Source organism: Arachis hypogaea, chromosome 1 (assembly GCF_003086295.3).
Source record: "Arachis hypogaea cultivar Tifrunner chromosome 1, arahy.Tifrunner.gnm2.J5K5, whole genome shotgun sequence".
NCBI classification, from domain to species: Eukaryota; Viridiplantae; Streptophyta; class Magnoliopsida; order Fabales; family Fabaceae; genus Arachis; species Arachis hypogaea.
In genome coordinates this window covers 6,111,930-6,126,251 of record NC_092036.1, presented here as the reverse complement: position 1 = coordinate 6,126,251, position 14,322 = coordinate 6,111,930, and the positions used below count along the sequence as shown (strand labels likewise).

General features: G+C 26.0%; 1 long non-coding RNA gene and 1 other non-coding gene across 2 annotated transcripts; one reads left to right on the top strand and one right to left on the bottom strand.

The window, feature by feature from the left end:
* Positions 1-3,371: 3,371 nt before the first annotated feature.
* On the bottom strand, positions 3,372-3,584 carry LOC112714814 (small nucleolar RNA U3). The gene has a single exon (XR_003159368.1). It is a non-coding gene; the product is annotated as a small nucleolar RNA U3 (small nucleolar RNA).
* Positions 3,585-5,500: 1,916 nt separating this feature from the next.
* LOC112792385 (uncharacterized) lies at positions 5,501-8,678 on the top strand. The gene is made up of 2 exons (XR_003197421.2): positions 5,501-5,648; positions 8,308-8,678. It is a non-coding gene; the product is annotated as an uncharacterized lncRNA (long non-coding RNA).
* Positions 8,679-14,322: the final 5,644 nt, after the last annotated feature.

The following is a 14,322-nucleotide window of genomic DNA, read 5'->3' as shown; positions in this document are numbered from 1 at the left end:
TGGAGTTTATGTCTACAGCGTTTACTGATTTTCTTCAAAATCATGGTATTAAACATAGAATATCTTACCTTTATACATATTAACAACAATGATGTTTTCATAGAAGGCATAGAACAATCACTGAAATTGGTTTATCTTTTTAAGCCACAGCCTCTCTTCCCATGTAATTTTGGGAAGATGTATTCACTACAGTTGTGCTTTGCTTAATAGGTTGCCCACTGCTACTCTTGAGTTTTTATCACCATTTGAAAAACTATTTTAGAAGAAGCCGGATTATTCAATGCTAAAAATACCATACAATAAACAAAACTGGACTATAAATATGAAATATATATATATATATATATATTTGTCAAGATATGTGATCTTTGATGAGAATATCTTCCCTTATTCAGATTTATTTCCCTCTAATACTCATTTTATTATGACCTTGCTAATTGTTCCTGAACAATTGACTACTAATATCTGAACCAACTTCATTACACTCACCATTCACAGAACTTCCTAGTGGTTGTCCTTCTCATTCTTTAATAGGACTTGACTAGGTTCACACTCAGATAACTATTAGTGTATTGAGATTTGCTTACCTCCTATTCCTCATAGTCCCATACAACTTCTAATTCACACTCTATTATCACAAGATTAGAATCAAGAAACCAAAAATCAAGAACCTTTACTGTTGGCTATTATTCATTATTCCTCTTCTTACTGTTATTCTTTTCTACAAGCTTATCATCGTAGAAGAAAATATACTCCATCAAGCAAAAAATACAAAAAATTGATATGAATAAAAAATAAAAAACAGTAATTATAACAATTAACAAAAGAATAAACAGAGAAATTAGGTTTGAAAAACTGAAAGCGGTGGTGGTGAAGAGTGGCACCTGAAGCAAATTTTGAAGATATGAATCACCACATTTACCAAACTTCAAGGCTGGTGAATCGTCACTTCTTTTGCACCTAGGTGCTCTGTCATGTAAGGGAGAGGTTCGTAAAAGCGCTAAAAAGAATTAAAGGAAGCAGAGATTAAATCACAAAATCAGAAATGAAATCACAAAATCAAAGGCAAAACCTAGCTTAATCCTAAATAAAAAATGGCGAGGAGCAGAGAATCAGAAACAACGCATGGTGAGGAGGGGAGGAACCCTTCGCGACGGCGACGCCACGAGCTCAACTCAGAACTTTGTGCGACGACGAGGAGAGGAGGAACGATGCGAAGAGGGCCGAGTAGAGCTTCCCCAGATGACGAAAGCACCCATGGTCTGTCCCTGCTAGCGGCGACAACACCTTCTACCGGAGGAGAAGAGTTCGAGGGATGAGGACTACTGGCGACATTCGAATGGAGTGTGAATGGGTGATGATAAAATTAGGGTTACCTTAATATTTCTGACGAAAAATTTAAATTACAGATAGATTTTTTGTCTGTAATAATTTAATAAAACGCAGCGTTTTGTCCTTTTAATTACAGACAAATTTTTCATCTGTAACCATTTCCCACGAAAAAAATTAATTTTACCGAAAGAATTATCGACGGATTCTATTTTTCGTCTGTAATTTATGCTAATTTATTTTTTTTGTTTTCTGACAAAAAATCTCTCTAAAATTTCGTATGTATTTCCGTGGGATAAAATCCGTCGAAAATATCCGTCTGTAATAACTTGTTTTCTAGTAGTGTCTTTCGAAGAAAGATTACAATTTATAGCTTCACAAATTCGATCTATAAAGAGTTGGTACCTCCGAGAATTGAGCTATTTAGTTGGTTTGTTTTAGTCGGTAGAGTGAATACTAAAGAAAGGTTGTGTCGATTAGGCTTAATACACCAGAATGATAGTATTTGTGTCCTTGTAAAAAAGAGATAGAATGTGTTCATCATTTATTTTTGTTCTGTGAGTTTATGTGGCAGGTGTGGTGCGTCTGGTTGAGGTGTTTTCATAGAGCTTGGGATGTCCCAAGAACCATTAAAGGCTTGTTTGAGAGTTGGACTGGCACGCTTAATAGAAAAGAGGAGTAGAAGATGTGGTTGACTGGGTTTTTCACAGTTATTTGGAACATCTAGTTGGAACGCAATGACAGAATTTTCAACAACAAAGAAGTAAATGTTGAGGTCATACAAAATAGGACTTTTTGAGCTATAAGGAGTGGAATGGTGTTGATCCTGCTGGTTCTGGTTGTTTTATGCTCCACTTTCATGTCTCGAGCTTCCTTTGTTTCAAAAAAATGTCTCCAATATTTTATTTTTACGAGTAATTTATAATCGGTTTTGATAGGTAGACAATGACTTTTCTAAATAATGTGAACAATGGGCTATCTAGAATTGACCCAATAAAATAAAAAAATACTTCATCCCAAATTACTTCTTAAACCTCAACGTTAGAATAACCATCCACACATCTAATAAATTAAACATCTGACATATTTATTATTCACATTATTTAGTATTTTTATTGTTTATTTAAACTTTTTCTTTTATAATTTACGTAATCATGAAATAATGTATGTGATTATATATATGCTTAATTACTATAAGAGAGACGACATTATTGCTGACAATGAAATAATGTATGTGATTATATATATGCTTAATTACTTTCAATTGATGAACATGAAATCTTTACTCTAAATTATCTCGTACGGTACTAGCTACCTTCCCATGCATATCCATTAGTAATGTTGCTGTGTTGGTATGAAATTCCATATCCTAAAAAGTTTACTTCAAAAGAGGAAGTCAACCCCAAAAGCTTAAATGTTTGGAAAGTTTAACGTGTTAGGTCAAACTAAAGTTGACATTGTAGAATATCTATGTGTCTAAATTGTCCTTCATGAAAAAAAAAAAACAATTTCCTTTCATTTTTAAAAAACTAATTTTATTTTATTAATAAGATTATATACATACCTACTTCTGCGTGGAGAATATAACTTAAAAATTTCTATATAGGACATGTTATAATCGTTTTTATCATCTGACTTTTCGCATAAAAAAATAGAGCGCGCACACATATATATATAGGTGAGTTCTACCCAACTTCCTCTATTTCAATATGTAAATTACCTCTCGTAACGTGACATGCTTTAATTAGATGCTTAGTTTTAGTTTGAGTTAATTTAACTCAATAAGAGTTAATATGTTAACTAAAGTAGGGTAATTTTGTAATTAAATATTTTTATAAGAGGGATAAATATATAATTTCTATAAACATTAAAAAAATAAAGTTATATTTTTATTATTGTGTAGAAATTCAATTTACCTCGGTCCCATTTTTCTCTGAAATTAAAAGAAAAAATCAACTCATTGGGTGTTCCATATTTTGATGAACCAGGAAATAAGTATTTAGGGAAAATAACTAATTAAATGGTTAGGGAAAAAAGATTTGAGTTTGTCAGAAGAACACCGTGAGACCATCTCGACCACAAGGTTGTAGCGCGAACGATCCTCCACCGTTCAGATGGCATGCGCTTTGGAACAATTAATCACACTCTGACCTCACGGTCATAGTTCATCCGCCAGACTTTGGTTCCTGTCTTCTTAGAACTCAAGGATACAGATGTACGAGCCTATAGAACAGATCCTGTTCAAGTAAGGCCGTGTTCTGTGTTTTGTATTCTTTGTGTTTAGTTATAAAAACTGCTTTTGTGTTGTGAACCTAGCCCAGGTGAGACTAAGTTTACGTTTGCGAAATTTAGAAAATCTTAAGAACGTGAAATCGATTATGATGGCTTTTTATGATGATAGTGTAGAAGGGGAAGACGAAAAAGAAGATGAAAATAATGATGATGATGATGATGATGATGATAGTGATGGTGATGATGATATGGGATTTTTGGATGGCATTGAAATTAAATTTGGAGGTATTTAATTACATAATCACCCACTTTGGGCTATAATTTAATTACTAATAATTTAACCATAGTTAACATAGCAACCAATTAAAAGATGACATGTCACAGAGGATAAATTAAGGGTAGGCTAGAATTTACCATATATATATATATATATATATATATATATATATATATATATATAATTGTTAAGTAGGGTGAGTAATATAAAAAATTAGTTTATATAAATAATTAGTTTCGTTTTAAAAAAAATAAAAAATTTATAAAATAAGAGACTATTAATTTAACGCTTAAAAATTTTGAATTGAATGTAATGTCTTTTTATTTTGTATTTTTTTATTTAATTCTTCTTTAAAATTTTTCTGATGATCAAGAATTTTCCACCCACATATAATTTTTTGTTTTTTTTCATTTCTAAAGTACCAGTTTGTAACCACTTGTGATTGTGATTAGCATTGGCATCATCGTTGACCTAAAACGTAACCTGCATTTATGAGGCCTTGTTCCGCTGTTCAAGATCAAGAAATAAAGAAAAATTATTAGTAGGTACCCTTAATAAAAAAGCATCTCTTTTTAATAAAGAGACAGAAGATTAATTTTGTAAGTATTTGATTTTCTTATTATTATTATTTGTTTCTTTTGATAGGCTGAATTATGTTTACTCAATGTCGATATAGCATATCTGAGTTATTTTATATAAATTATTCATAAAAAATTAGATCATTTACAAATTATACTTCAAATATTTTATTACATACGCGATAAAGATGTAATGAAGTTAGTGTTAATCATTAAAATAGTCTTTAATAAAAAAATACCCGTGCATCAATATGGTGTTAAAAAGATCAAATAATGTCTCAAATTTATCTTTAAAAATTATAATAATAAGTCAAATTAATTTTTCTATCAAATAGATAATAACATGTATATATGGCATAAATTATTTTATACATATCACCATCTAACTCACAATGACTAGTTAGATTTATTACTGTTTGTTGTATCTTTCAAAGATTAATTAAGACATCTAATCTTGGAGTCCTTTGACTCTCTAGCTCAACAAAAAATATTTAAGGCATCTAATCTTGATGTTTGGGTATTATTATAATATAGCTATTATAAATTTTAAAATGATTTTATTTTTTCGTTAACATGATATGAACAAGTTATTTTGATAATTAATTTCAACTAAATTAGTCTAATAATTTATTAGCACAAATCAATAAATTATACTTCAAATAATATAATCTCTCAATATTCATCTAAAAAATCACAGATTCGAGTCTCCCTATCTCCTTCGTATCGAACATTTCTCTCGTCAAAATACCCACTTGTGAGCATCTGAGTTTTATGATGTGCCATGAGTAGTCGTGTCGTAGTTCGAGACATATACTTGCATTTGGTGGAACATTAATATCCGTTAATTTACTTGCATTTTTAATATAATTGTTGAATTATTAAATCTTAAAGAGAATTCATTATTATAATACTTATTTATTTAGTTTTTGGCCTCCTCTAATAGTATTAAAAAAAGAAAAATGTCTTCCAATAAACGTGTAATCCACTTCCGGCGGAATGGTCAACCTTCTCTTCTATAAATACTGCCTTAGAGTAGGGCTTTCTATTGTAGTGATAATTAAAATAGTATTATTCCATAAGTTAACCTTACAACATATTGTGAGAGAGAGAGAGAGAGAGAATGATATTTAGGGTTGGAAGTGGCTTGTGCATCTCTTTATCCTTTCTGATGATCATAGCTTTCTCTACTATGCTATGTGTTAATGCTAGAGACACTCTTTTCTTCTCATCAAGTGAGTTTGCCTTTCATTAGTTTCATCTTAATTAGCCACTCTTTTTTCTATAGTATATATATTTTTTTAATTTTCCTTTATTTGTGTGTCGTCTTACAACTTAATTGGAAGCTAAGTAGTTTATATAAGATATGGTAGAAAATATCTCAATTCAAAATAAAACTCTTATGATATATACATGCCTCGAGAACATCTTTTCTAACTTTATTTGAAGAGACATTTCTGAAGAATACACATTTCAATTCTCTCTCCCTCTCTCTCTCTCACTACAATCTCTAGAGTTGAAATAACTTGCTAGGTTGTTAAATACTAATTATTGATTCATTCGTATTTTGATTTGGTTTTTTAAAATCATTTGGTTTATTTGTAGAAAAATAAATTATCATTATTGTTTCAAAAAAATGAATTTCTTTAGGTTTATATATATAAATTTAATTTTAATACAGTGCTCAGTATAAAATAATTTTGGTAAATTCTAGCTTACTCTTTCTATAATAACATGTAATTTACCCTATGTGACATGTCATCTTTTAATTGGTTGCTATGTTAACTATGGTTAAACTATTGGTAATTAAATTATAGTCCAAAGTGGGTGATTATATAATTTACTAAAATATTAAAAATTCAGTCTTTCATTCTTCTCCCAAATCATCCTCCCACATAATGATGTCAGAGGGTAGATTTCTGTGTTCAATCATCTCTTGAGGTAACTTGTCAACATTAGTTTCATGAGGAATGAAGATAACAGATGAACCTTCGTGTTTTTCAACAAAAACTTCATAAGGTGCAACCTGTTGAAAAAATAAATAAATAATAATTTGCTAGCTTACTCGTTAAACTAAAGCATATGAATACAGATAATTGTAGGACATACCTTCGTTGTGAATGGGGATGATTGATAAAAATATAACTTTACTTTTTAATGTTTATAGAAATTATATATTTATCCCTCTTATAAAAATATTTAATTACAAAATTATCCTACTTTAGTTAACATATTAACTCTTATTGAGTTAAATTAACTCAAACTAAAACTAAACATCCAATTAAAACATACCACGTCACGAGGGGTAATTTACATGTTGAAATAGAGAAGGTTGGGTAGAACTCACCAATAATTTTATATATGTATATATTGATGATATAAATAATTATTTTTAAAAATAAATATAATTAAACGATTTTATAAAATATTTTAAAATGTATTAAAATTAGAATTTAGCTAATATGTATTTTAAAAATACAAGTTAAGGTTGTTAATAATAAAAATTTAAATATTTTACTTTAATAAATACACAATAAATACATTGAGAATTTAGATTTTGTATATTTTTTATAAATACTTTCTCAATTTATAATTTTATCAGGTACTTTTAGAGAACATATTTACTAAACCTTTAAAATTAAAATGTTTTAAGGTACATTAAAATTTAACTCTTTACATAATATAATTTATCATTATCATTATATATCATTACTATATGTATATTGCTATGAGAGTTCATGTTGCCTTGACAGCTGGAGATACCATTGAATTTCTACAATCTGTGCCTTTCTTATTTCCAAGTTATAAATTAATATATGCCTTGTTGCCAAATGACTGAACATAAACGTGGAATATCGTGTAGATGTATTCTTTAATCTTTTCTAATAAAAGAATGGACCGTCTAACTACAGTATTTAAACTTTTATTTGTCGATGAATTTATTAAATATTTATAATTTTATTCTTGAAATAATGCATTTGAATTAACATGTATAGATATAATGGTATACAACAACAAAGTAAGAATAAAACGATAAATTAAATTAAAATACGATAGAAACTTTTTAGTTTGAAAGAGTTAGAAAAGAGGAGATTTGCGGAGGTGTTATGAACGTTTCTAAAATTCTCATGAATATGGCAATTTAATAAAACTTTTTGAAAATAACTTGTTAAAATTGACTTTTAAAAAATATTTTTTTAAAGATTATAATATTTATATTTAATAAATCAAACTTAAAAATAATTTCAATAAGTATAAGTAATAATAATTGTGTTTATTAATAAAATAATTTTTAAAATTTTAAATGATCATATATAATATACTTATATAAATATATAAGAGTGAATTTTAAAATTTATAAATTTAAAAGATTGTATTAGACTTTTTAATTTTGATAAATATAAATTAACTTTAAAAATATACTTTTTGATATTTTTAAAAGTAATTTTAACTTTTAAAAGTTACAAGCAAAATCATATAATTTTTTTATTTATCATACACCTCTTAAAAAAGATCAAGTCTTAAACTAACAAAAATATTTTATATACATTAAAAATCAGTCATGCATTTATCACACATTGCTTCAGTGAAATTATATTAAACCATCAAAATGATCAAATTTGGCTTAATAGAATAATCACACACTTAATAAATGAATAATCAATGTTGCTTGTAATAGTATACAATTCCTACGGTACATGTGAACACACATAATATAATCACCTTTTAACTAGTCATTGTTTTCTTTTATAATTATTATTATGTATTTTATAAAAATACATTGAAAAATAAAAGATTTAACTAACCATTAAAAAGTTAAAGCACATATATAATTATATATTACCTCAACTGGGACATTTTGGTAAAATACATTTATTAATTTTTTAATTACAGAATATGAAGGTTCGGACACTGGTGGGAGGTCATTATTGACAATAAACCTTGAAGACTATGGTGAGCCAACAGCAAATCATGGGCATGATCCTGCTTTCAACAAAGCTGGTGGTAGAGAGCATTCCCATGTGGGAAGAAACCGAAAAGGCTGAGATTTTTATTAGCCATCTTATCATAAATATCTATTTATTATAATTATAATATATATAATTTTAAAATTTATTGTGACATGTTGTGGTGCTGGCAATTTGGAGTTCTATTAGTATGGTAGTGTGTATTTGAAACATAAATTTTATGGAAATAATTAAATTGTTTTGTGTCTCAAACAACTTGGAATAATGATAAAAAAATTCTTAGTCATAGTGATCAGAATTTTGAATTGATTTCTCAAATTCAAATTCTATCCTTTTGTGATTTTAAATAATCATATCTTTCTTTGAATGGGATTTAGATGGAAATTATTTGATTTTAATTTAGATGTACATATATAAAATGATTATTTTATTCCTAATCTATCTCTCTCATCTCTGTTTTTTTTTTATTTGACATAATAATTTATCTTTAGTTTAAATCAGTTCTATATGCTTAATTGAAATGTGTGTTTTAACGGACTCAAATATTTTTAGTAATGAGAATAAAAATAATATGAAAAAAATATAAAAATTAACTTTAATATATTTAGATATCTAAAATTTAAAGTCTAATAATTAAGATTCTTCTGATTTTAATTAACACATTTAAAGTATGTTAATTAACTCATTTAATGTTTTAGTAATGTTGCTTAATATGTTCATACTTATGCAAGATATAATATAATACAAAAAAATTATTATTCGTTAGTTGAAGAATTTATAAAAATTATAACTTAAAATTAAAATTCTTCTTAATGGAAGGAATAGTGATGAAATACGGCACAGGATTCGATGGTTCAGGAACCTTTGGATCACTTAGTGGTCCAAGTAGAAAACATGTTTTTAGAGTTTTTTTATCAATTGCTACGTAGTCCTTGAACTAATTTTAATTACAAATCAACCTCATATATTTTATTTAATTATAAAAATAGTTTTTATTATATAAATTATTATTTTATCAATTATCTATTATATTTATTAACAATCAAATACAAAAATAACAACCAATTATATCCTCCATTCATCCTAATAATTCCAATTGATTAAATAATTAACTTTGATCTCGTTACGTTCGTCCATGGCTTCCAAATCGTGTTTCCTTGAAATTCAATCGATTGGTTTTTCAAAACAATCGATTGGTTTACACTATATCACACAACAATCGATTGAAAGTTGTAAGGTAGAATGGTAAAAAGCTTATACCAATCGATTGTTTATACTTTCCAATCGAATGAATGCCTCAAAACAATCGATTGTTGTTGTTACGAAAACAACATGGATTTACCAAATACAATCGATTGGAAAGTGATGACATTGAAGTTTTAGCCAAATTCAATCGATTGGAAGGTGACGAAGTTGAATGTTTTGCCAATTTCAATCAATTGGTAATGGTACCCAATCTTGAAATGAAACTGTACACTGAAAATTTATAAATTCACCTTTACTCCGCATGCTACAACTAATGCATGTTACATACAAGAAACTAAAAAGCACATAAAATAAAAAACAGACAATTAATTACATGATTATTCTATTTTAAATTTAATCTGTTTGTCTTCTGGTTTTGCGCCACTGAAATAAAAATAGACAATTAATTACATGATTATTCTATTTTAAATATATGAGGTTGATTTGTAATTAAAATTAGTTCAAAAACTACGTAGTACTTAGACCACCAAGTAGTCCAAAAGTTCCTAGACCACTGAGAAAAAGTTTCAGTTGGAACTTCAGCCAGTAAATTAGTGAAGTTAGTTATGCAGCACGTTTCCTTTACTTGGATTATAAATTTATGATACCTTTCACTTCTCTACATGCGTAGGAAAGACAAAAAAAATTATGAAGAGAACTAAAATTCAAATTAAATAATCACAATTCTCTTCGTATATATATTTTATTAAATAATTATTCAACAATTTTTTTTCGATTTAGTTAAAGAGTTTATCATATTTATAGTAAAAGTCTTTTAGACAAAAAAAAATTATTAATTATATGTGATACTGTCAAAACTAAATATTATATATATATAATCTCAATTAACTATTAAAAAAATTACTAAATACTAATAGTTTATTACTCTATTATATTTAAAAAGTTAGGTTTGCATTTAAATGGTTAGATAATTAAATTATTATTATTTATACTTTTTAGTTGAATAAATATGATTTTATTCGATCTCAATGGATCAAATTTATATAATATAATAATTTTTATTATTATATTAATATTTAATCATATAAATTTTGTACATATAAATATATTTTTTTAAATACAGAAACATACGCGTTATTAAAATAGATTCCTTATATATTAAGATTCAACGAGGGCAAGTGCCCCCACAATATTGTGAATAGGTCTGTCCCTATGTGTGATATAGAAAACTAAGAAACAGAGTTATATTTAAAAGATATGGACCAAAATAGGCTTTTGATTTAAAAGTACCTATGATGTGAATCAATTTTGATAAGTGTACATTTAAAGTAAAAGAAGTGTAAAGTATTGATAATGATGATGATATGTTTGTCATGGCTAAAGTACTTAATGTCACTCTTGATGAGAATGGCAAAGAGAATGTTATGGTTCATTTGGAAAGAACAAAGGTATTCGATGATGAGTACATGCCAAAGTAATATATGCAACAAAATTAAAGGGAAAGAGGGCAACAACAATTAGCCACCTAAAGTATAAAAATGCTGGAACTCTTTAATGATTTTGAATATGAACTATAATATGAGTAGCGATAGCATATATATAAATGGTGTGTGGTTGTTTAGTGTGACATGCTGGTTGTATTTTATCATGTTTGATGTATGAACTTCTGTTGTATGAAGTTGATATCCTTAATTCTCTTCTTGTTTTGAGTGGCATATTTGTTTATTCATGGAAAATAAATTTACATACTTTTGAAATTGTTGTATGAGCTTAATTGCCGAAGCATATCCTATATGAATACATTTCTATAAATTTCGTACTTGTAGGTGGTTATATCGTGAATTTATTAGAATATGTATCTTTCTCTTGTAAGATATATTTTTAATGACAGCTAAATTTATTTCATTTTATTTTGTCTATAAAAATAAATATTATTTATATATTAAAATCAGTTATCAAAATATATATTTATAAATAAATATATTTTTCGTTTAATTCATTTTTAATATATATTTTATATTCTAATATATATTTTATATTAATAACTAATTTTAATAGCTAATTTTAGTATACACTAATCATTAAACTTTTACGCAAATATCATATTATGATACGAAATTCAAATACCTTATTACTTGATTATTTTATGAGCTTAATTAGAAGATTTTAAAATGTAATTTATTTTGACAAAAAATAAAAAATATCAATTAATAAAAATTTATTGAGTAATGCTATGTGTATACTAAAATTAGTTACTAAAATTAGCTATTAGTATAAAATATATATTGAAATACAAATATACATTGAAAATAAATTAAATCATATATTTATATACAAATACTGACTGATTTTAGTATAAAAATAATATTTTTAAAATTTATTATAGAAAATTCTAATGTGAATTAGCTAGTCAAGATGAAGTCCCGAATTTTGAAAGAACATCACAAAATAAAATAAACTAAACTTACACCTATATGTTGTATATGTATCTAGGGGGAAATTAATTTGATGAGAAAAATATTTAATAAAATTCACTTTTCCTTCTCAACGAAAATATGTATAATTTAGTAAAATATATATAAAAGTACATGGTGATAAACTTTAAAATTCATTGGAAAAATAATTAAGAAGTTAGATTCCCCTTAAAAATAAATAAACTAAAAAAAATATAAAACTATTTACACAAAAAAATATTAAAAATATAACTATTTATGTTACATTTTTATTAGTTTTATTTTTTAAAAACAGTAATATCATGATATTATATTCAAATTGTCCAATTTTTAGTAAATTTTAAAAACAAAAAATTAGTATAAAACAAATATAATTTTTATATTATCTTTTTTTATCCTTTTAAAAACTCTTAAAAAAGTTCCACAAACTTAAGTAGAAGAGCTAAATAATTAAGAACACAATCATCAAACAAAAGTTTCATATATCTTGGTCAAATGAAATCAAATGATACAAATCACGTGACCTATCCTATTTGAAAGAAATATTAAAAACTAATAACGAGAATTTTTCCTATTTTTTATCTGCCAGTCATGTGCATAGCATACGCAATTAGCCAACTTTAATTGGAAGCAGACTGTTTAGAAGCTTTTTTTTGGTAAACCAAAGAATGCTTAGTAAGGATATTTTGGAATGGGATTTGGCAAAGCATATTCAGGAGGTTATGAATTGGAATTGGAGAGTCTCTATTCTTTTAATTCAGAGGACTGCAAATAGTGTTGCAGATTGTATGGCTAAAGCAGCTGCTTCTGTCGCGGACATTCACTCGAATTGGAGCCAACCATGGAGTGAGTTTCAACATCTAATAGATTTAGATATGACCTAGCCAATTAATTTAGTTTTGTCTCTTTTTTTTCTTTCTTTTCTATTTAGTCACCCAAAAAAATTAGGCAACCTTAATTATAATTAGCTTATATCAAAGTGTTCTCCCTCCTCTTAATTTAGAATTAAAAATTCTAATAACAACAAAACTTGCATTGAATCCAGCTTATATTAATTTAGAGATGGCAATACCATCCGAATCCGCGAATACCCATTCCATATCGAAGCGAATTTTTAGTAGAATGAATTTTTGAGAGGAGTAGGACGGCGTCGGATTTAAGTAATACCCGCTCCGCTATATATATAATATATGTAAAATAATTAATAAATAATTAATAATATTGTATCATATTTATATTTTTATTTTAATTTATGTTATATATGTGATGATGGTTATATAAATTTTAAAATTTAATTTAATTTATTAAATTTTAATAATTACAGAAACAAATAAAGACAAAACAAATACCCATAAAAATAAATTAAAATTTAATATTTTATTACTCACATATAAAAATGAGATAAATTTTATGTGAATTGTTGTACAACAAAACAAAATCGAGTAAAAAAAAAATCGCCTTAACTGCTCCATTGCCACCCCTATATATTATACGCACCGCAATAAGTTCAGTGCTTCGGTTTTAAACAAATCAGCTACCGTTCTCTATGACCTAGAACCGACAAATTAAGCTGCGGTTTTATAATTTCGAGGTAACAAAGTAATAATAGAAGAAAGAAAAAGAAAGTGACGGAGAAAAATAAAGTTAACTAAATAATTAAGCCAGTCGGATACATAAAAACATTTAAAATATTTTTTTAAAAAATATTTTTTAATAATTAAAATTTAAGATATATATATAATCGATTAAATTATATTATTTTTGTTAAAATTAGATTAAATAAATCGATTTGACTAAAATTTTAATAAATCAACTTTTAAATCGATATAAATTAATATTTTTTATAAAAATAGCTATAATATTCTTATTATAAAAAATAACTTAAAATACTTTTATTATATATATATATAAATAAAATTCTAAATTCTAATTTTTTTCTTTTTTTATGTCGTCATAAGATTAAAATTTAAAATTTTTAAAATTAATATATATAATAAAAATATTTTAATTTTTTTTTATAATAAGAATATTATAGTCATTTTTTATAAAAAATAATATTAATTTAAATTAATTTAAAATTTGGTTTATTAATTTTTCGGTCAAACTGATGTGTCTGATCTAATTTTGACAAAAATAATACAATTTGATTAATTATATAAGTTAAATTTTAATTATTAAAAAACGTATTTAAAATAAAAACGTTTTAAACGTTTTTATGAGTAGCTCCTAATAATGTTTAATGATAATTAAAGTAAAAACACTAAAAATATATATTAAAATTA